Source organism: Oryctolagus cuniculus, chromosome 3, assembly GCF_051225735.1.
Source record: "Oryctolagus cuniculus isolate XC-2025 breed Fujian yellow rabbit chromosome 3, ASM5122573v1, whole genome shotgun sequence".
Lineage (NCBI taxonomy): Eukaryota > Metazoa > Chordata > Mammalia > Lagomorpha > Leporidae > Oryctolagus > Oryctolagus cuniculus.
The window spans coordinates 94095065-94118392 of NC_142869.1; the positions used below are offsets into that span (position 1 = coordinate 94095065).

The 23328-nt window shown below is 36.6% G+C and overlaps 1 protein-coding gene across 18 annotated transcripts in view; it reads right to left on the minus strand.

Moving 5' to 3' along the window:
* MBD5 (methyl-CpG binding domain protein 5) overlaps positions 1 to 23328 on the minus strand; it is a 489398-nt gene that overhangs the window by 431084 nt on the left and 34986 nt on the right. For 11 of the 18 annotated variants that reach the window (XM_089329193.1, XM_070070949.2, XM_070070953.2 and 8 more), the window contains one exon: positions 6408 to 6450. The exons of the other annotated variants lie outside the window; for them this stretch is intronic. The gene's annotated coding sequence lies outside the window, so the exon portion shown is untranslated. The remainder of the gene's footprint in view (positions 1 to 6407; positions 6451 to 23328) is intronic. 18 annotated transcript variants of the gene reach the window in all.

Below are 23328 nucleotides of genomic sequence, written 5' to 3' on the forward strand. Positions count from 1 at the left end.
CTGTCCAGTATTAATGCTAACAGAGGTCTTAGTACGACTGCAAGTCCAAAAGTTTCAAGTATTACACAAGTATGTTTTCCACAACATGAAACTGTCTTAAGTTGTAAACAGTTGTAACAGTACACACTTATAATATATTTCTAAGTCATGTTTTCAGTCTTATTTGTGTTATCTTTAAGTAGGGGGAAAAGTCTGGTGCTGAAAATGTAATAAGTATGATTTTTTTATATACTATGAAAGTAATGAATTAAAAAGGAACTATTTGAATAAGTACAGAGTAGAATACACAACCTTGATTAGGATGCTCTATTAAATAAATATGGCAAAGTTAAAAATACAGATAATATACCATGGAGAAAACCACATAAGTGTCATTTCACTTCACTTTTTTTTCTTTTTTAATTTTTTGACAGGCAGAGTAGTGAAAGAGAGAGAGAGACAGAGAAAGGTCTTCCTTTTCCGTTGGTTCACCCTCCAATGGCCACTGAGGCCAGAACACTGTGCTGATCCAAAGCCAGGAGTCAGGTGCTTCCTTCCGGTCTCCCATGCGGGTGCAGGGCCCAAGCACTTGGGCCATCCTCCACTGCACTCCCTGGCCACAGCAGAGAGCTGGCCTGGAAGAGGGGCAACTGGGACAGAATCTGGCACCCCGACTGGGACTAGAACGCAGGGTGCCGGCGCCGCAGGCAGAGGATTAGCCTAGTGAGCCGCGGCGTTCATTTTTAACAAAGTTTGCTGATCCCCAATTTTACAGAGGCTACAATTTAAAATAATAAATAATACCCAAATGTAATCAATCTTCACTAAAATATTTTCCACTTAATAGTAAACATGACCCAGTATGTCAAAAGTCATAATATCTTTCATAAGCAAAATTAACTAACCAACTAATACATAGCTTTATGAATGTTATATATTTATGTTAATATTTTGGAACTAAGACTCCTTAACACCTTATACAGCACAAATATGAAGGGTTAGGAAGAGCAAAGGGGTAACAAAAATAGACACAAAAATAGATTCAACGAGAAAGCTACGTATTGTTTTCAAAAATTTTAGTACCACTCTGAGATGTGATGATTTTGAACAATCCTTGCCTTCACTGTTAAGGAACAAAACTTTTGTTTGTTTTTGTTCTTTTTTCTTCATACTGTTCGGTAAACACTCTACTTCATGTAGGGTTAATCTTATGAGTGTAAAATTAACTGAAAATAGATTGTTGTAAAAACTAACAATGAGAGATGGAGGAGGAAGAAGGCGGGGATTATGGAGAGGAGGGAGGTAAGGTGGGAAGAATCAACACATTCTCAAATGTGTATCTATGAAATGCATGACATTTGTATTCCTTAAATAAAATAAAATAAAGTGAATAAAAAAAGATTCAACTTTCAATTAATATTACTAGTGATGGAAACTAGCAAACATGTTAACAGAACTCATGTTCTGGGACTGAACATATTTAAATACAAAACATTACTCTCTCTGTATATGAATGACTTTGTGCACATGACAACCACTTTCTAACACATTTCCTCATTAGTTTGTTGTGAGGATTATGTAAGGTCATGTTTACACAGGGCAAGAAGCATAATACCTAATAAATGTTGGTTATAATTATTAATAAGATTTTTACAGAGGATAACCTATTGATTTTTTTAGAAAAACACCAAACTGTTTTAAAATTGTGACAATATCACCAGAAAAAAAGTAAGCTTATTGTACTCTTTTTTTAGGTTACAAAACCACAAGGGAATTCTATAATAAAGACAGTGTTCTCCAGAAATCACAACCAGAATAAGTGCTAGAAGTCTGAGTTGTAGATATGAAAGATTAACATTATGCATCAACTACACAGTAAACCCCACAAGTTCAAGTACATTCTTTTCCCACTAATCCTAACACTTTAGGGAGCTCAGAAACATATTATTGACCCAATAAACATCTTTTGAATAACTGAATGAATAACCAGGGAGAATATAGAAGGGTATGTAAATGAATAACAAGAAATAAGACATCTAAGATAGGAGGTAATTCAGAGTGAGTTACTGGTAGTCCTAGGCAAATGGCAAAGGACCTAGTGAGTTCAGAGAAATTGTTGCAATCAAAATGAATGAAGAATCTTAGAGAAAGCTTGCTAGGGAGATGGCTGTGTGCTCTAGAAAATGGAATACACCACAGAAAACAATGAATGAATCACAAAAATTGGAAAACTCAAGGCCCACAGTTACACTGATATACCAGCATTCAAGTGGTTCTGGTGAGAGCAGTTTCAGCTTAAAATTAGAGTGGTAGAGGATCAGAGAAATGAAAGTCAGCTTCCTCCTAATCTAAAGGACCAATAAGAATTGGACCTTTGATTTTGCATATGAAATGTTTTCTTAAAGAGGAAAGATGTATGGAGGGACACAGCAACCAAAAAGGAGGACACAGAATACATGAAAACACAACAATCTAGAAGAGTCTAACATGATTTATAAAGAATCATGCTGAATTGAATAAAGGGGAATATATTGACTATGACAAAAATTAAAGTAACATCTTTCAAGATGAGTAGTAATTTCTGTTTTGTATCATTTGTATTCTAAAATATGTAGAATTTCCTGACAAAAGCACAGAACCTACTACAATGTAGTAGGTTCAATGTAAGAAAAACAAAGATTAAAGTCATGATGCTGGTAGAGGCTCACAGAAGGGTTCCACCTCAGGTCATTTAAGCATGTACAGGATCATCTGGGAAGCCTTCTGAGTGGATGCCACGTTGTGTTGTGCTGCCACACAAGCAGAGCTGGAATTGTGAGATACTGTTACCACTGGTCTGCCCTATTTACTGTAGTCTCTCCTTCCTCCTTACAACCAGAGTGTTTTACAAAAAGCAATGGTGATATAATTCATTATCAAAGTTGGGTTTACTTGGCTCCTTCTTGCTATGCTGTTTATCGTATAGTTCAAAGCAAATTTAATACGTACAATAAGTCTAATATTGCTCTAATTTTATACCATAAACCAAAATACAATGAGGGAATCTAAATAATACATATTAGGAGTAATCCTTGCATATAAACTTAGTAGTGAACTGCATATCTCCTTCATCTGTTTTTTATTTATTCATTCAACAAATAACTTCTTTAGCTTCTATTTTGTACCAGGAACTACTCTAAATGCAAGGATACAATTTTAAAATACAGACAAGAATGCCACCCTTGTTATGCTTTTATTCAAGGGTTTGTTACAGAGAATGAGGAGTTCTGGAGAAGATAATTAACAAGTTAACAGTTTTAAACCCTTTTTACATAAAAACTTACTGGACATCAATTTTGAAAATTGCCTGTCTGACAGTTTGAGTTGTGAGCTGCCTGTTATGCTGACATACACTCTAAAGAAAGCATGATCTTTGGGTACATGAATTATCTTTGTATTTGATACAAGTGCCTTTGAAACACTTTCCATAATTAGAAACAGCAAATGCCTTTCTATATTTAATGGTAGCTTCTTATGCTGCATTTTATAAAACTTTATCCTTCTCATTAAAACAATAACAACTAAATTACAGAAAAAACATAATGTATAAGAAAAAAGTGCCCTAATCAAGTACCTTCATACATTCAGGATTTTCATGTATTACCTTCTAATATTCCTAAATCTTTACATAGCTACGAATTTACTAGGTTACAATCATAATATAAAATAATGTTATATAAAACATACTGTTTTATTTTATTTGAGTTTATTTTGAGCATTTTCATTATTTCATATTTTGTTTACTAGATTTAGAAATTAGGATAAAAGCAAGGACATGTATTTGCCTTTTACCAGATCATTTACTTATTTTTATAAAAGATTAATTTATTTGTTGGAAAATCAGAGTTGGGGCGGGGGGGAGAGGGAGAAGGTGATCCTCTATCCACTGGTTCACTTCCCAAATGGCCACAATAGTCAGAATTGGACCAGGCTGAAGCCATGAGCCAGGAACTCAATCCAGATCTCCCATATGACTGGCAGGGGCCCAAGCACATGGGCCATCATCCACTGCCTTACAGGCATGTGACCAGGAAGCTTGATTAAGAGCCAAGCAGCTAAGGGAGGGATGACATTGTGGCAAAGTGGGTAAAACCACTGTCTGCATCCCATATGGGTACTGGTTCTTCTGAGTTACTCCACTTTCGATCTAGCTCCCTGCTAACGGTCTGGGAAAGCAGCAGAAGATGGCTCAAGTGCTTGGAGTTCTGCACCAATGTGGGAGACCTGAAAGAAGATCCTAGCTCCTGGCTTTAGCTTGGCCAAGCCGTGGAGTTGTGACCATGTGTGGAGTGAACCAGTGGGTGGAAGATATTTCTGTATGTCTTTCTGTCTCTCAAATAAATAAATCTTTTTTCAAAAAAAAAAGAAAGACAAGTAGCTGGAACTTGAACGATCACTCAGATTTCAGATACTGATGTAAGCAAGTGGTTCTTAACCTGCTGCACCACAAAGCAAAAGGAAGAGAGAAATGCTATAAAATTACATCAAGAAGATCCCTAACATGAGAGAGATGAATCAACATTAAACATGTCCCTATAATTGTGTCTTGGAAAGTTTCAGTATGGGGTCATTTGTTCCAATCTGTGTAATATTCACCTCCATGAATAATTAAATGTTAATAAAACAATTCTGATAAAAATAAATAATTACAATTAGCATTAACTAAAAGAGGCTCACAATTACCAATAAAAATGCTACATTTATAACACAGAAATCGGAGATCTGAAAGGGTTAAAGAATATAGTAAAAGTAACAATGGATAAGATATATTTACACTAGACTTCTTTAACTACTGTAGAAAATAGTCATGCAGTGTGGCAGTTCACTTTACAAAAATTAACAATAAAATATATGCAAGGAAAATAAAACTTTAAATGAATCCATAATTACATCATGTGATAGTTGGTAGCCATGAGAAATAGATTATACATAATCCATAATAAAAACTGGAACATTTGCTGTATACAGAGTGATCTGCTAGTCTACAAACACTCATGAAATGATGCAAACAAGTAAACAAGCACTAGCTTGATATATAAGACAGGTGATCAAGGTCAGAGCTAAGTTCAAGTCACTAGAATCATAAACTTAAGTCAGGACTGTCATCCTATCATAATCCGTCTAAAATTCAGGAATCACCTGGAAAATCGCACTTCTTCACTGTAAAGGAAAAGAATCTAATGCTTTCAAATGAGTTAAGAGTGACAGTTAAGGGTTTAAGCTCTGAAGCAACTAATACTTATAAGGATTCTTCTCAAATCTATAAAAATTTCCTGCCTATTAAGCAACTCAGCAGGATAGAAGATGACCTTGTCTAAGATTAGAAAGCAACTCTACAAGATAGATGACGACCTTGACCAAGGTTGGAATTCTACAGACAACAGGTACTTTAAGAACTGACAATTTACATTCCACATATCAGAACACCTTAAGTAGATCCCAAAATTGGTGTGGAATCTGGCAGAGTTAGATAACCTAATATGGATCCCAAAAGTGAGGATATAATTAAATTGACTGCTGATGGACGATAAAAGCTCAAGGCATCTTTCTCATTGTTCACTCTACCTTCCCACTATAAAAGTGTCATATTTTGCAGACTTTCCATCCAAAATTGCTTTAGAACAAACCAGGTTTGTTTTATACAACACTATCCCTTTCAGTCTGAAACAGAATATGCTCTACTTTTATCCTGAACTTAAGCACCACATGTGATTCTTACTTGTCCTTATATCTCCACGAGTGCCTTACACATAGCAGGACTTTCTACATACTGTCTTTGAATCCTACATACTTGGGAGTTACAGCCTCCTATTAAGTTTAAAATTATAATTATCACAAGGGTAGCTTATTCCATAGCACAGAAAGAAAGAATCTATCTTTTTATGTATTTTCTTTCATTCACTGTCATCTGAATTCCAAATAACAAAAACGTTAGGTCATTTTCCTTAAGGAAGCAGATATCCTCAAGGTTGCTTTATCTTCTGTTCCAAAAGATATCATCATTTAGTATCCGCATATATGCTTCTTAGGGATCTGTCCATCTCATAACTACCTAACAATGCATTAAAACCAATAGGCACTCCATGATGCTAATCCCAGTGAAAGACAACCCAAGTGCTAATAAAATCACCATTCTAACAATATGGAAAAGACATACATTTTCATAAACATGTAGTATCAGATTGAAGAACACAGGTACACTAGTAAGAGATACTGAGAGCTTACAAGACAACTTTGTGCCTTTTATCTTGTAGTAGGCTTGAAGTTAATTAGTTTGAAGAGCTCCAAGAGCTCCAATTTTAAGTACAGATTGTATAGGATAGACACCAGCAAACTATTTCCTTTAAAGGGTTAGAGGACATATATTTTAGGCAGTTCAGGCCACTTACAGTTTTTGTTGCATATTCTTCTTTGTTCATTTGTGCTCTCAACCTTTAAAAAACATAAGACATTTTTAGCTATGGGCCATAAAAAATAGGCTGTGGGCCATATTTGGCCTGAGAATGTTGGATTGCCAATCTACTTTATTCACAGAATTATGCCTTCTGTCCCCAATATACTAAGAAAACCTAGAGAAGAGGGGTGGAATGTGTTTTATTCACTTTAATTTTTCTACTGACTACTACAGTGACATGCATAAAGCAGCTATTCAATAAGTGATATTTAAGTGAATATATCTGTTAGCAGTCACAGACAGAATTATTACTTAATATATTAGTACAATTATAATGATTTAATTATTTGTATTCATAACAGCTGATCCTTCTCTCCTAGGCACCTAGTTTTTGCTAATTTATAAAAGTAATTTCATTTATTGTGGATGATTCCTATTTCAGAAATTATTTTAACTTTTTCTAATGCTTATATTTCACCATGTGCTTCCATTTAATCAATAAATATATTTGCCAGTCTTGTATTAAGGTTCTATATCTATCTATATATAATGAAATAGGATGCAAACTATATTTAAAATATCTGATTGTGAATCTTGCCATATGAAGTACTTAAGGAGAAAAATTATCTGTGTCACTCTCAGCACAATGCCTAGTGCACAGAAGGTTTTACTGGTTGTTTGTAATAAAATATACTAATTTTGGAGTTCAATGTATTTGAATTTCTTTACTCCCATATGCAGGATTCCTTTCCTTTCCTTCTTCCTGTAATTTTTCACTATTGTGAAAATTTTTTCTCAAATTTTCTTAAATTTGCTGTGCTTTTTCAAACTACGAACCACATGAAATACTGTTAACAATGTTAATACTCATAATAAGAAAAACATATTTCCTTCTAATCCTTGTACAGGATGCAATTTGAAAAAAATGTGACCTGTCCTCTTAACCATCACAATATTGACTTTCCAAGATTGTATTTGTAAAGCAACTTAAGACAACTATACAGATATCATTTACAATCAAATAAATTGATGAATTACTAGTGGCTCCAGAGTGCTAACAAACTAGTTATTTTGATCATTAATAAATTGTGAGTATTGAATCAAAAGTTGGTAAGAATTTTAAGATGTGGATCTTTAAATGTCTTTAAATCCATAGTGAGACCAGTACTTTCTAATAAATTTAAGCTTTACAACATAAACTATCATTTCCTAAGATCATTACAGTTAAAGTACACATATAAAATTAAGTCTAGCCAACCCTGAGAAAAAAAGACCTATGGATTGAGAAACAATTAAGAACATATCAGCCGGCGCCGCGGCTCACTAGGCTAATCCTCCACCTTGCGGCGCCGGCACACAGGGTTCTAGTCCCGGTCGGGGCACCGGATTCTGTCCTGGTTGTCCCTCTTCCAGGCCAGCTCTCTGCTGTGGCCTGGGAGTGCAGTGGAGGATGGCCCAAGTACTTGGGCCCTGCACCCCATGGGAGACCAGGATAAGTACCTGGCTCCTGCCATCGGATCAACGCGGTGCACCGGCTGCGGTGGCCATTGGAGGGCAAAGGAAGACCTTTCTGTCTGTCTCTCTTTCTCACTATCCACTCTGCCTGTCCAAAAAAAAAAAAAAAAAAAAAAAAGACTATATCAACCCATTCGGATCTGGCTGAAAAGCCCATGAGAGTATTTCAGGCATGGAAAGCTAAGACACTCTGGCAAAAGATCTCTGTGAGTGAGATCCCAGTGGAAAGAACAGGTCTTCAAAGAAGGAGGTACCTTTCTCTGAAGGGAGGAGAGAACCTCCACTTTGACTATGACCTTGTCTAAACAAGATAAGAATCGGAGAACTCAGAGGGCTTCCATAGCCTTGCAAACTCATGACTGGAGCATAGGGAGATTACTGATGCCATAGACAGGAGTGTCAATTGGTAAAGTCAACAACAGGAGTCACTGTGCACTTACTCCTCATGTAGGATCTCTGTCCTTAATGTGCTGTGTATTGAGATTTAATGCTATAACGAGTACTCAAACAATATATTTCACTTTGTGTTTCTATGGGGGTGCAAACTGTTGAAATCTTTACTTAATGTATACTACACTGATCCTCTGTAAAAAAAAAAAAAAAAAAAAAAAAAAGAAATTATCAACTCCCAACTTGACTCTCACTGGGATTAAACATGACAATAGGTCTGATCTGATTTCATCATCATTTAAAAAAAAATCATCTATTATTTTTCACTTTGTGTTTCTGTGTGGGAGCAAACTATTGAAATCCTTACTTAATGTATACTAAGCTGATCTTCTGTATATTAAGATAATCGAAAATGAATCTTGATGTGAATGGAAGGGGAGAGGGAGTGGGAAAGGGAGGGTAGTGGGTGGGAGGGATGGTATGTGGGGGAAGCCATTGTAATCCATAAATCGTACTTTGGAAATTTATATTCATTAAATAAAAGTTAAAAAAAAAGTAAATTAAAAAAAAAGAATATATCAACCAACTGCAATATATGGATCTTATTTATAACTTGATTCAAACAATGGCAAATAAAAAAACAAAAAAAGCTAAACTTGGAATGCAATTGTAAAAATCGGAAAAGTAAATGATGTATGACAATAATTAAGGGCACTTTTTAACTTATCAGTATGACATCAGTATTGTTTTTTATTTTTTATAGATTTATTTATTTGAAAGGCAGAGTTACAGAGAGGGAGACATACACACAGAATGTGACGGAGAGATTTTTCCATCCACTGGTCCACTCCCCAAATGGTCACAATGAGCGCAATGGTCAGGGCTGGGCCAGGGCAAAGCCAGAAGCCTGGAACTCCATCTATGACTTCCATGTGGTGGCAGGAGCCCAGGCACTGAGGCCATACTCTGCTGCTTTCCCATGTCCATTAGCAGGGAGCTGATCAGAAGTGCAGCAAGTGGGACGCAAACTTACACTCTTATGGGATATCTGCATCACAGGCTTAATCTACTGTGCCACAGTTCCGGTCTCTATTGTAGATATTTTAAAGAGCCATTGATGAAAAAGTTCTAATAGACCGAATGACATACTCCTTTTAAGAAAACTAATTCCATTTCTCTTTGTCCAGTCTAGCGGTTTAGGTAAGATAACCATGAAATACGGCTGTTGGTCTTCCAGATCCCCATTCTTGTTTCAGACAGCAAATCAGTTTGTAACTTTGCCTCTCATTACTGAAAAAACAAAGAAATAAACTTGACTGAATCTTCAAGTCCTACTTTACCTAAGGATGAATGATAGCCTTGCCCTCTTTGGTCACATGCCAGCACATAATCCCCTCTCCTATCGTCTCTATTTTTCCTTCGCTGCCTCATTCTACTTGCAAGCTGCCTCTCCCCTGAGCCATCTCTGCATTCATCTCTTCCCATAAACATTTTCTACTGTATCTCTACCACTGTTCCTATAATTATCAATTCACATTTGGTAATCCCTTGTATCTTACTGTCTTCACAAAATGCTCTCTCTGGAGACCTCTTTGAGGGAAACACAGAGGACAGCTTTCCTCTGGTGGCCCTTTCTAGAGAAACTTTTATTCACCCAAAGACCTTTTCGTAACATTGTAATCGAGTCTGGAGAAACACTGAGTCAGCATTCTTTTAGCCACTCTTAATCATTTCCAAATCATTACTGACGTATCCTCATATAAAAATTCTACTTTTTTTTTTTTTAATTTATTTAACAGGTAGAGTTATAGACAGTGTGAGACAGAGACAGAGAGAAAGGTCTTCCTTCCGTTGGTTCAACCCCCAAATGGCTTCCATGGCCAGCGCTGCACTGATCTGAAGCCAGGAGCCAGGTGCTTCCTCCTGGTCTCCCAAGCGGGTGCAGGGGCCCAAGCACTTGGGCCATCCTCCACTGCCCTCCTGGGCCACAGCAGAGAGCTGGACTGGAAGAGGAGCAACCGGGACTAGAACTGGCGCCCATATAGGATGCCGGCACTGCAGGCGGAGGATTAACCAAGTGAGCCATGGTGCCGGCCCGATTCTACTCATTTGAGGTGTACTGTTTTCCAGTTGTATCCACATCTACTTTCAAAAGGAAACACAGGGTAGGCATTCAGGAAGGCAGTTAAGGCACTGTTTGGGATGCCTGCATTCCATATCAGAGTGCCTGGGTTTTCAGTCCTGGCTCTGCTTCCAATTTGAGATTCCTGCTAACACACACACTGGGAGGCACCAAATGATGGCTCAAGTACTTATGTCCCTACTATCCACATGAGGGACCCAGGAGCAGTTTTGGGCTCCTGGCTTTGTCCTTGCCTAGCCCTGGCTCTTGTAGGTATTTGGGGATTTGCTGATGGGAAATTTCTTTGCCACTCTCTCTCTTTCAAATATATAAAAATAATACTTATAAAAGGAAACAGTATCCTTTATAAAACTACTTAGCCAGAATGCTCACATTAGCTTATTTTTTCCTCATCAATTCAAAAACTTATTAGCAGTCCAACAAACATCAAGTTAAACACTATGTACGTTTATAGAGAAAGAGGAAGTATCCAAAGGAATTAAAAATAACCTATATACAAAATACAAATGAGAAAGTTCTTCTAACACTGAAACAGTTGGTGAAAGTAAACAGATTAAGCAGTGTAACTGGTTATTGCTGCTGTGTAGGAGTTAACACCTCAAGATTGATAGAGATAGGAAGGAAAATTTAAACTCAGAGAAATGGAGGAGAGAATAGTCTGTGTGGTGATTTATTTACAGAACACAAAAGCTTTGTTTTTCCTAATTAGAAAAATTAAAAGTACTCAATGTAAAAAAATTTGTGGAAGGAAACAAAGACTCTATGGTATTTATTATGTCAACTAATATTATGGTTAGTGGTGAATTAAGCCTGTGATTATGGAATGGATTGAAATCATGTTTTAGCAAAAACTGAAAAAAAACAAGAAAGGAAGGAAGGAGGGGGATTGAGGGAAAGAGAAAGGTGGAGAGAAGTATGGTTATCCTCTTAGAACTGTAGCTATATTGTATTAGAATTGTAGCAATATATGAAATCTGTTCTCATATTAATAAAAATTAAAAAAAGAAAATAAGCAGGGTTAACAGTTTTATGAAAATAGAATCATGCTATAAATGATAGGCTATTTTAACCTATTGGTTTACAAATGAGATACATTTCCATACCAGCAACATGTTTCTATATGGCATAGTATTTAAGAGCACTTGTTCTAGAATCATACAGCCTAGATCCATAAGCTATCTTTTTTTCCTTATATCTATGTGACTTTGAGTTAATTATTTTTCTTTTTCTCATGCAATCATTTTTAAAATCATGATGAGTAAGAATAGTATCTATTTTGTAGGGCTGTTAGGAAAATTCACTGAGACCTAGCATGCTAATTCCTTAGAACACTCTCTAGCATACATGTACTGCTCAATAAGTATAATTTTTACTTCTACACCTATAGAATCCATTTGTCTACCCAGTGGGTCATTATAAGCATGTGCCATTTGTATTTAAATACTCTTCTATTGATACACATTTACAAAGTTTCCACATTAGCAATGCCTCTAAATATAAGATTGGCTGGAAAGAGTGGTTAAGAAGATTATATATATAGTTTTAATTTTATCATTAAAAACTAATATGACACTGAATTTTAAAATGAACTTCAAAACTAACATTTTTAACAATGGTTCTAAGCCTTAACTCCAAGAGATTACTTTGCACATCAAGAGAAAATATTTAAGAGACTCCGCTATTACCTCCCCTTCTAGCCCCAAGAAAACTGTAACTAAAATTAAGACAACAGTGACCTTTCTTCTCTTCTACATTGACTTCATCAGCATAGTAGGAGTATTCATCTGACGATCTTTTGGCACACAGCACAGAAAATCATCACAGTGAAAATCTCACATGTCTAAGAAGTGAAGGCTATTTAGATTAAGTCTGGTAAGTGGAGAAATTCTTGGCCAGTTCTGTAGGAGGGGTCTAAGCCCTTGGGTTTGCAAAAAAGCCTAGATAGGGTATTCACTCTAGTGTCTATCATTTTTATGTCCAATGTCATTTTTTTCTTAAAAGGTAAACTTGGCCGGTGCCGCGGCTCAATAGGCTAATCCTCCAACCAGCAGTGCCGGCACACTGGGTTCTAGTCCCGGTCGGGGCACCAGATTCTGTCCCGGTTGCCCCTCTTCCAGGCCAGCTCTCTGCTGTGGCCCGGGAAGGCAGTGGAGGATGGCCCAAGTGCTTGGGCCCTGCACCCCATGGGAGACCAGGAGAAGCACCTGGCTCCTGCCTTCAGATCAGCACGGTGCGCCGGCCGCGGCGGCCATTGGAGGGTGAACCAACAGCAAAAGGAAGACCTTTTTCTCTGCCTCTCTCTCACTCTCCACTCTGCCTGTCAAAAAAAAAAGATTAGCTTTAAAAAAAAAGAAAAAAAAAAAGGTAAACTTTACAGCTATATATGTATACTCCAGAACGTTAACAAAATAATACTAGAAATTTATATTTTTAATTAAATTCATATAATTTAGAAATATTATACTTCAAAATTTCATAAACATTTACAGTTATCAAAGGGACATATACCCTCATTAAGATTCAACTGATCTAGTAATAAAAGGCACATAAAAATTTGCAATGATAAAGGTTTTGAGTTAATAAATAAATCTTATGCATTCATAATAAATGGACCTGTTACAAAAAATAAGGGGCAATCAAGGGACCCAAATAAAATGTCTGATTCCTGATGAAACAGGAATTTGTTTTGCATCTAAAAATATGTATACCTATAGTTGACACACTGTGAGATGGTACAAGTAAGCTTACTATAAACTAATGATGACTTTCAGGTAACCATATATGTTTATGCAGGTCTATTATCTAACCTATATTCAAGTTGGAATACTGAATTTTCTAAGTAAATAAACATTGATATATAAAAATTACAGACAGATATGTCTATTTAGCTATAATTTATTTGCATCAGAAGCTAAGAATGCCTAATCTTGTTTACTTTTTAAAAAAATACAATGTCCAATGAAACAAAATCTTCTCCACATGATATTTCAAATCGGGTTTTAGAACTCATTAGAAACATTTGTAAAATACTAAACTTATGTAAAATGTTAAAAAAACAATGTTATATTTTTATCATATTTTCAACCGAAAAGAGAATTATCCAACATAGTACCCTCTATGAAATATTTTTAGGACAAAAATAGCCAAATTATTATTTAAAAGAATTTAAAAACACTGCATTTTAAAGACAGAGGGAAGTCGCAAAAGAACTCAAGGAGAGAACTGGGTAGTGTTGAATTATCAGGGAGAACATACATCTTTAATAACCAGGGTCGTCCATCAGGTAAGAACATATTGGGCAAATCTACAAAACTATAAGACAATGAACTTGATTTGAGCCCCAAGATCTATTATTTAATGACTACATAACCCTACCAGGGTTATGTATTTGGACATACCAGGTCTGTGTAAATCTCTGCAAGTCAGTTTCCTAATCCCCTCAAAAATGGGTTCAAGAATCATTGCATTACTAGGGGTTTAAATGAAAACATAAACTGACTCAGCACAACACCTACAACTCAGTAACTGACAAGCCCTATGGCACAGCTGATTAAGCCATCACCTAAAGTGCCAGCATCCCATATGGGTAATGGTTCCAGACCTGGCTGCTCCACTTCTGATCCAGATACCTGCTAATGTATATGGGAAAGCAGGGAAGATGGCCCAAGTCCTTGGGCCCCTGCCACCCAAGTGAAAGACCCAGAACAAGATCCATGGCTCTGGCGTGGCCCAGCCCTGGCTGTTTTGGCGATTTGGGGAGTGAATTGGCGGATGGAAGATTGATCTCTCTCTCTCTCTCATTCATCTCTTTCTGTAGCTCTTTCAATTAAATAAATAAATTGTAAAAAATGTGGCTTCCAAACACTTCATACATTTACATGTACAAGTACATAAAACTCAACCATACATACATACATAAACAGAAAAACTACTGTAAATGAATACTGTTGCATATTTATATACAGAGGATAGTTGTAGTTTGACAGAAATGGAGACTATCATACCCTATTAGGCCAATATCTGTGACTTTAATTTTGAACAAAAAATGATTCTCAATATTTTAACATGTTTGTTGTTCTGTTAAATTCATACTTTACTTGGCAGGATTATTAATTTGTGGTATTATAATTTTGACACTGCCATTTAAAAAGATTGCTGTAACATCTTGTTATGTTATTTCTGTATTCCCAATTTCACACTATGGATGTTGTCACACCGGTCTATAATTTTAACAATCTAAAAAGTGTCAGATAGTACCAGAGGAATGGCATGAAGTTTACCAAAGCAATGAATAAAAGATTCCCAACTTACTCTTTATTTTTTTATTATTTTTTTTATTTTTGACAGGCAGAGTTAGTGAGAGAGAGAGAGAGAGAGAGAAAGGTCTTCCTTCCGTTGGTTCACCCCCCAAATGGCTGCTATGGCCGGCGTGCTGCGCCAATCCGAAGCCAGAAGCCAGATGGTTCTTCCTGGTGTCCCATGCGGATGCAGGGTCCAAGCACTTGGGCCATCCTCCACTGCATTCCTGGGCAATAACAGAGAGCTGGACTGGAAGAGGAGCAACCAGGACAGAATCCGGCGCCCCAACCGAGACTAGAGCCCGGGGTGCTGGCGCTGCAGGCGGAGGATTAGCCTATTGAGCTGCGGTGCCGGCCTCACTGCTTTTTATAAACAGAAACCTCATTACAAATTCTCTAATAGCAGATATTGTGACATGGCTACTAAACACAGTAATATACCTTAAGAAGGCATTTATACAAATGGTAAACCTAGAAAAAAGCCCTGCCTACATAATCACCTACTGTGAGCAATTAACAGAGACTCCTGGCATTAAGAAAACAAAAATAAATGCCAACAATAACCCACTGGTCAAATAAGATTATTTTCATTTAGTAGAATGCTATTCTGTATTTTGAAATGATGCTGATGAACATGCATTGATATGAAAATACATTCATGATGTATCAAGTAAAAAAGGTTCACAACAGTAAGTACATTTTTATTCAATTTAAAAATAAGAGAAATAAGTATACCTCTTCATCTCTCTCACTTCCTCGCTCCCCTTTTTCTTTCTCTGTATATACATGTAAGAGGTGTGGAATGAAAAACATGCATGGAAATAGGGGGTATCTCTAAATAATGGCATTGTACATTTTGAAACTTTTGTCTCATATTTCCATACATTACAACTTTTCCAAAGAGAACTAACACTGTTTCTATACCACACACACACACACACACACACAATTTAATGAGTAAATCTAGCATTAGTTGAAAAGTTCAATTTGGTTGAAGTTTTTTCCAGTTATTAAAAAACTGTTACATAATCTTTCACTTATTATACAACCCATCACTTAAAAACCAGGGATAATAAAGCTTCCTTATAATGGCTTCAAAGGCAATATCTTAATATATAAGAATATAATAAGTGTAGTAGTCAAATTAGATAAAGAATTCATAAACATGATAAAGAATAACAATATAGTGAAAAGTTAAATAAGGTTCCCACAAAGTGCTAATTAGTTACAATTATCTCAAGTCATTTCCTCACTTTTTAAAGTGATCTCAAAAACTAAAACCAAGAAAAAAGAACCAATCAATATGTGATCAGGAGAAATATTTGATGAATGAAACCTTGCACTACACAGCCACATGAGACTTTCTCCAACAGAAGTTATAGGCTAGAAGTATTCCTCCTACAACCTAGTGTAGAAAGAGCTCTTAGGACTCAGAAAATACAGGGTCTATATCACAAAGAGACAGTATCAACATGAAATAACTAATCCAAGATCTTTGCTTCTGTTTTTTCCATACAGTCTCTTTCTTCGATCCAGGAACAAAGGGCAGCCAGATCTGGCATGACCACTAAGGGGTCTTCTAAGGTTTAACTGAACATGCTAGGTTACAGGACAACCATAGGCCACTCTGGACACCACTCTACCCAGAAGGTAATGAAATAAGAATGGGGACTTGTCAGCAGGACAGCCTTGGGTACACCTCTTCTTCAGGAATCTCTGAGGCAGTCTAACAATGGTTCAAACACTCATCTGGGAGCTTTCTTTTTTGTCCTCCTAGATCATGGCTTGGATGCAAGCTGAGATTCACAGGCAGCAAGCAAGAGCGCTGCACTGACTTAAGGGCTTCATGTCCTGCCAGGGCCAATATTTCCTGTAACAACTCCAAATGCATGGTTTCCAGAATCCCTTCAAGGGACATGTCCATTTATGAGTTACCACATGTAGAGAAGCCCAAAGATATGGTCTCCTGTCAGGCTATTTACAGTGCTACTAGACCAGATGTAGTTTACCACTTAAGGGATCATTTCTACCGTATGCAATATAGCCTAGTAATTTAGCTGACATACTACCCTTATCAGATTACCAAGCTAGAGAATAAACAGGCCAAATTTTCTTACTGACTGGGTGGAAGGGAATTGGAGGAGAAGGTAGTTTAAGATAGAGGAAAGGAGATGAATGAGATGTTCTTGTCTCCCCTAACAATAGCCCACTTCTAAGTGTTTTAATTCCAGGTGATAGATGCATAAAAATAGAATCAATTCATTTTTTTATCTAAATGAATCTATAAAGTACAGATTTATTTCAGGGGGTTTTAGAAGATTCAGAATTTTGGAAAACTTTTTTTTTTTGACAGGCAGAGTGGACAGTGAGAGAGAGAGACAGAGAGAAAGGTCTTCATTTTTCTGTTGGTTCACCCCCCCAAATGGCTGTCACAGCTGGAGTGCTGCGCCGATCCAAAGCCAGGAGCCAGGTGGTTCCTCCTGGTCTCCCATGTGGGTGTAGGGCCCAAGCACTTGGGCCATCCTCCATTGCCTTCCCAGGCCACAGCAGAGAGCTGGACTGGAAGAGGAGCAACAGGGACAGAATCCGGTGCCCCAACCAGGACTAGATTCAGAAAACTTTTTGAGGCCATTGCTGTGGTGTAGCAGATTAAGCTGCTCTCCATGATGCCAGCATCTATAATGATTGGTTTAGGTGCTGGATTCTCTGCTTTCCATCCAACTTCCTGCTAATGCAAATGGGAAGACAACAGATGCTTATACAAGTAGTTGGGCCCCTGCCACATATATGGGAAACTAGCATGAAGTTCCCTGGCTCCTGGGTTCAGCCTGGCCCAGGCCTAGTACCATTTGGGGAGTGAACCAACAGATGGCAGATCTTTCTTCCTCCCTGTATGTCATTTTGCATTTCAAATAAATAAATAAATAAATCTTAAAAAAAAAAGACAAAGAAAACTTTATGTCCTGGGAAATAATATGTTTTTAGAACTGAAGATTTTTATTTTGCCCTATGGTCTAACGATAATTTTTAAAGAAAATCAAACACAAGGGTAATTCAAAAAGCTAGCGGAAAGATGGAATAAAAATATGTTTATTTTTGTGACCAACATGAAATCCATGTATAAATTTTCATAGTACAAAATTTCCAGGAACTTTTTAATGATCCTTATATGAATAGATTTCAAAAATTTTTTGTATTAGAATTAAGTTTTTTTTTTCTTTTTTGAAAGGCATGGAGAGAGAAAGTGACAGAGACAGAGATATTTCCCATCTGCTGGTTCACTCTTCAAATGCTGACAACAGCCAGAACTGTGCCAGGCTAAAGACAGGAGCCTCAATTTAATCCGGATCTTCCACATGGATGGCAGGAACCCAAGCACTTTAGCCATCACCTAATGCATCCCACAGTGGTCATTGGCAGGAAATTAGAAACAGGAGCAGAGCTCGCATTTGAACCCAGGCACTCTGATAGGTATTGTGGGTGTCCCAAGTGGAACCTTAACTGCTGTGCCAAATGCCTACCCTAAAATTGCCTTTTGATCTTATCTTCCAACTAACTTTCGGAACTACTCTAATAAATATTCTTTATTATTGTTACAAACAAATTAAGGGCTGGCTTTTAATCAGGAGTTGAAAACTTTTTTGATGAAGTTATATTGAAAATTCATATACATTTCAATTTGTAGCACAGATCTTCAGAGTGGGTACATAATAAATGTACCAAATTAATAAATACTCAGAGTAGGTACATTTCATATTCTATTTTGCACCTATTATGAACAGGGTCAAAACTTATATCAACTAGCATTTCTGGCCATTAACAAGAGTAGGTGTTGCACTCTTAAATCTATAATCATTGCAACACACATTTATTGGACACCTCTATGTGCCACGTTCTGGAATATGTACTAGGAATACCACTTGCTTTCTAGGTGTTCTCCAACAATTCTAATAAAATGACAGAGGACAAAAAAAAGCAGATGTATGACATAGTGTGTCCTGAAGGAGGACAAAGGAGGTCTTTCAAACAGGATGTTCAAGCCAAATCTTAAATAAGAATGAGACAAACATGGGTAAGTGAAGTGCATTCTACAAAGAAGGAATAAGTTGAGCAAAGGCCTGCAGGTGAGAAATAACACAATATTATGTGGTAGATCTAAAAATAGTTTAGTACCACTGAGGGAAATACTAAATGCTAGGGATAGGAAGTAAGTAATGAGGCTTCATCATGAGATAAACATAAAATACTTATCTATTAACATAATGGAATTTGACTGACAAGTATATAAATCTATCCAATGATAATAATGATGTAAATGTCCCTTGTCTTCTTCTCACCCTTAAAATTTTAACAAATGGTATATATTATTAATTTTGGAACATACAAATTAGAGATTTCTATTAACACACATCAATTAAATTCTTCTTTGCATATATTCCAAGCAATGAGCATGAATAGAAACAAAATCTTTTACCTTGAAGAAAGCTCATGTGATTCTCAATTTACAGTGTTTTTCACTTGAAAGCCTATAATCCACAGAATATTCAAATTTAGCATTTTATTTTGTAATCTTCCTAGTCTCCAATTTCCATGTCATCCATGGTTTACCTTACAGGCAGTCATTTACTTTAATAACATTCAACCTTGAAGCAATCCATAATTTCTTACATTATACCATGATATTCCTACATTAATTTACTTTGGCGGGGTTTTTTTCCTACATTTTGTTGAAGCATGATCTTACCCGTTCAAAAAACTGCTTATGACACTGCTGCTATTGCTAAAGGACAGTCTGATTTTCACCAAAGGACAGAAAATGCTCACAATCTAGAACACAGAAATATCTCACAAACTCACAACAGATGACACTGCTCCAACCTCAGAAGTATTCTCATATTACCTTTCTTTCTCTATTGCCTTAATGACACCGTGAAATACTAGGCTGTCTTAAAATAGGAGAGCCTCATTATGAAGGCTGGAAGGAGATGTGCTAGGCCATTCTTGAAGCATGTCCACAAGACAGCAAAGATGTTTTACTCTTTCACACCTACTACTACAAACAGGTGGGGCTTATGTATGTGAAGACTGGGGATGAAGTTGCAACTATTAAACACTTAATCTTCCCTTGGAGAATTGTGATGCCTCAGATACTGCCTGTGCAACTCCATCTCTACTACACTCTAAAGCAGGGGGAGATTTTCATCTTCCTCATGCGGTGTAGGGCCTGAAAGTAGCAAGACAAGCAGAAGCCATAATTTCGGAAATCACGAAGGACTGTAGTATGTGATTTCAGTTCTTGGTATATTATCAGAAATACATTAATATAAAAGTAGTGAGCTATCTATATGGCAGAACTGTCAATATTATAAGTATTGTTTTCCATAACTAATTATTAAAGGAATAAAGGAAGGAAAGAAGAAAAAGAAAGTAAGGAAATAAGAGAAGAAGAATGAGTCTCCAATCATTTTTCTAGGTGCTTATCTGAGATATGCTCCTATCATTTGTTACTGAGTAAGAGAAACAGGGCAAATTACAGCTATAAGGTTTGTAAACCCTACACAAAACAGCTGGGACTGGGCAGAGCAGGGTCTAGGGGATCTGGTGTCCCTTGGAGAAATACAAGTAGCATTCAAACGAAGTCTCTCCAGGGTTTTGAAAAAGAATGAAGGTTTGAAAGACTGGATCTGTGGCATAGCAGGTTCAGCATCTGCCTGTGACACCGACATCCCACGTGGGTGTCAGGTCAGGTCCTGGATGCTCCACTTGAGATCCAGCTTGGGCCCCTGCACCCAAATAGGAGACCCGGAAGAAGCTCCTGACTCCTGGTTTCTGGCTTCTGGCTTTGGAAGGGCCCAGCTCCTCGGGAAACTGTGGCCATCTGGAGAGTTAACAAGCAGATGGAAGACCTTTCTCTCTGTCTTTCCCTCTCTGTCTGTAACTCTCTCTCAAGTAAATAAATGAATCTTTTAAAAAAAATGGAGATTTTATTCAGGCAAGCACCAATTTCTATATTATCTCATCTGGTAGGAGGGGCAATAAGTAAGAAATCATTGTATAGTGGTGACACTTGAAGATAAGTAGCAGGAGCAGTAAGTTTCCTGGAGATCTACTCTGAAAAGAAGGAGCCAAGGAATAAGGAATTTTTACCTGTGCAAGAGGGACAGACCCCAGGAAAAGGATGTATGCTAGTGTTAGGTCAACGCTTCGGACTCAGTGAACAGGAGTCAATGGTAGGAGAATGCTATTACTGTACTTACAGACTCAAGGAAGGCACTTGAATACTAAGCTAAAATGTAAAAGATTAATCTCGATGCTTTGATTCAGCAACAAGGTTGGATATGGTCTGTAAAACAAAATATCTTAGCTATCAGTAAATAAGAAAGCAGAAATATTATTTGGTATATTGGTATGTTTTTCAGAATGTGTAAATTGAACAGTGGTGGCAAAAAGTGATCATTGGAGAGGCTCCTACCAAGATCACATTACAAAAAGTGAGCCATTGTTCACACAAGCTGTATCATCCAAAATGTGCATTAGTACAGGAATCAGCAAAGTAAGCCTATTGCTGTTCAAAAAAAGAAAAAAAAAGGTTTAGGGGAATGGAGGCCTGCCCATTCACGTATATATTGTCAGTGGCTGCTTTCTCTAAAAGCAGAGTTTGGTATGGCTCCAAAGGCCTAAATATTTACTATCTGGACCTTTATAGAGAAAGGTGCTGAGCCCTGCATTACAGTAACATAATCTGGAAAGAATCCTAAGGATTTGCAACTTCCATTCCTGTCATTATTTTACATCTATTTCTGAGGCAGATTAAAATCTAGATGTTTTTCAAAGACAGTTCATACCAAAACACAGACAACAAATGAATAAAGGCCCTAAAACATCAGGAAAAACAGAAATTCAAAACTCCTAAAGAATAAGTTAATTCTAAAGAAACAACAACCCCTTCTGTAATCCCTAAAAAATTCCAAGAGTAATATGTACTTCAAATTTGTTTAAAAACGTGTAGTTTTTATCTGGATTAATAGTAAATATTTTTACCAATTTTTTTAAAGATACTGAAACACAGAGAAGCTAACTGAACTTCTTGAACTATGTCACAGGACCCAATGAGTCTGAGAATAACTACTCAGAAATTTCTGCAGTCTCCAGGAAAATTTGTAACATTTATTTTTTGCTTGCTCCCTATTTTCAATAATGAAGGGTGGTAATTACACCTATGCAAGAAATGTAAGAAACTGAATTAATCCTTTATTTATATTGATATGTACTGAAGAAGCTTTCTAGATTAAAATAAGAATCTGGAAATCTTTTCCTTTTGGAGTTGAAAAAAGCAGTAGTAAATTAGAGAAATCCACAACTGAGTTATGTCAATGAGGAAATCAAAATAATATCTAAAGAATTATGACTACATACTTAACAAAACTCAGGAATGAACTTATGATTCCAATAATTATTAAAAATGCCTAAACCAAAGTTTAAACTAGATACTTACTTCCTGTAAAAAACACTGTTTACTTGAATTTGAAACAAAGAACATCTTAAGCAAATGTTTTTACATTACGCTGAGCTTCATAATTTACTAAACAGATGTTACCATATTTAGGTAATCAATAAAAAATCATTCACAGGGGCTGATGCTGTGTCACAGTAGGTAAAGCCACTGCTTCCAGTGCCAACATTCCATGTTGGTGCCAGTTAAGAGTCCCAGATGCTCCATTTCCAATCCAGTTCACTGCTAATGTGCTTAGGAAAGTAGTGGAGGCCGGCCCAAGCACTTGGGCCCCTGCACTCACATGGGAGACCTGTATGAAGCTCCTGGCTCCTAGCTTGGGCCTGGCCCAGTCCTTGCCATTGCGGCCATTTGGGGAGTGACCCAGTGGATGGAAGACATCTCTCTCTCTGCCTCTCTCTGTAACTCTCTTCAAATAAATAAATAAGTAAATCTTTAAAAATTCTACATTTTGAAAGGGCTCACATTATTTTATCAGCGTGTCAAAGTTCGGAAAGAAAGCAAATATTGAATAAACCATCTAACTGTTTCAAGAACATTATTGAAGTTTTTTTTTTAGTAAATTAAAATTCTAGGAATTATCATCATTTTATAATCTTGCAACTGTCCTCTGACAAAGTAAGTTAAAATGATCATTATTTTATGTGTGAATATATATTACCTCTGCTCAGCTGAAGGTTAAGACAGTAAACAATTCTCTTTTAATTGCAAATTAACACACAAAAAATGGGAAAGACCTTCAGCCAACATGACAAAAATGTTAACATGTATACTTTATCATACACTCATATACATTTTTGAAGTAAAAATAAGTGCTCAATAAGTATCAACATTAATGTACATGAATAGATACCTAAAAAGAGATGGTAGAAAATCTATAGGAAATGTTTGAAATCCCAAGGACACAAGAAATAAAAATTAAAGATTTAAACTGGAGAAAATTTAAAGTTTTCACTGGTATAGACATTCTGATATATTGCTAATTTGGATGTGTAAATTAGATTCACTTTTTCCAAGAAGTAAATTGATGATATAAACCAGCAAGTTCAAAATTTCT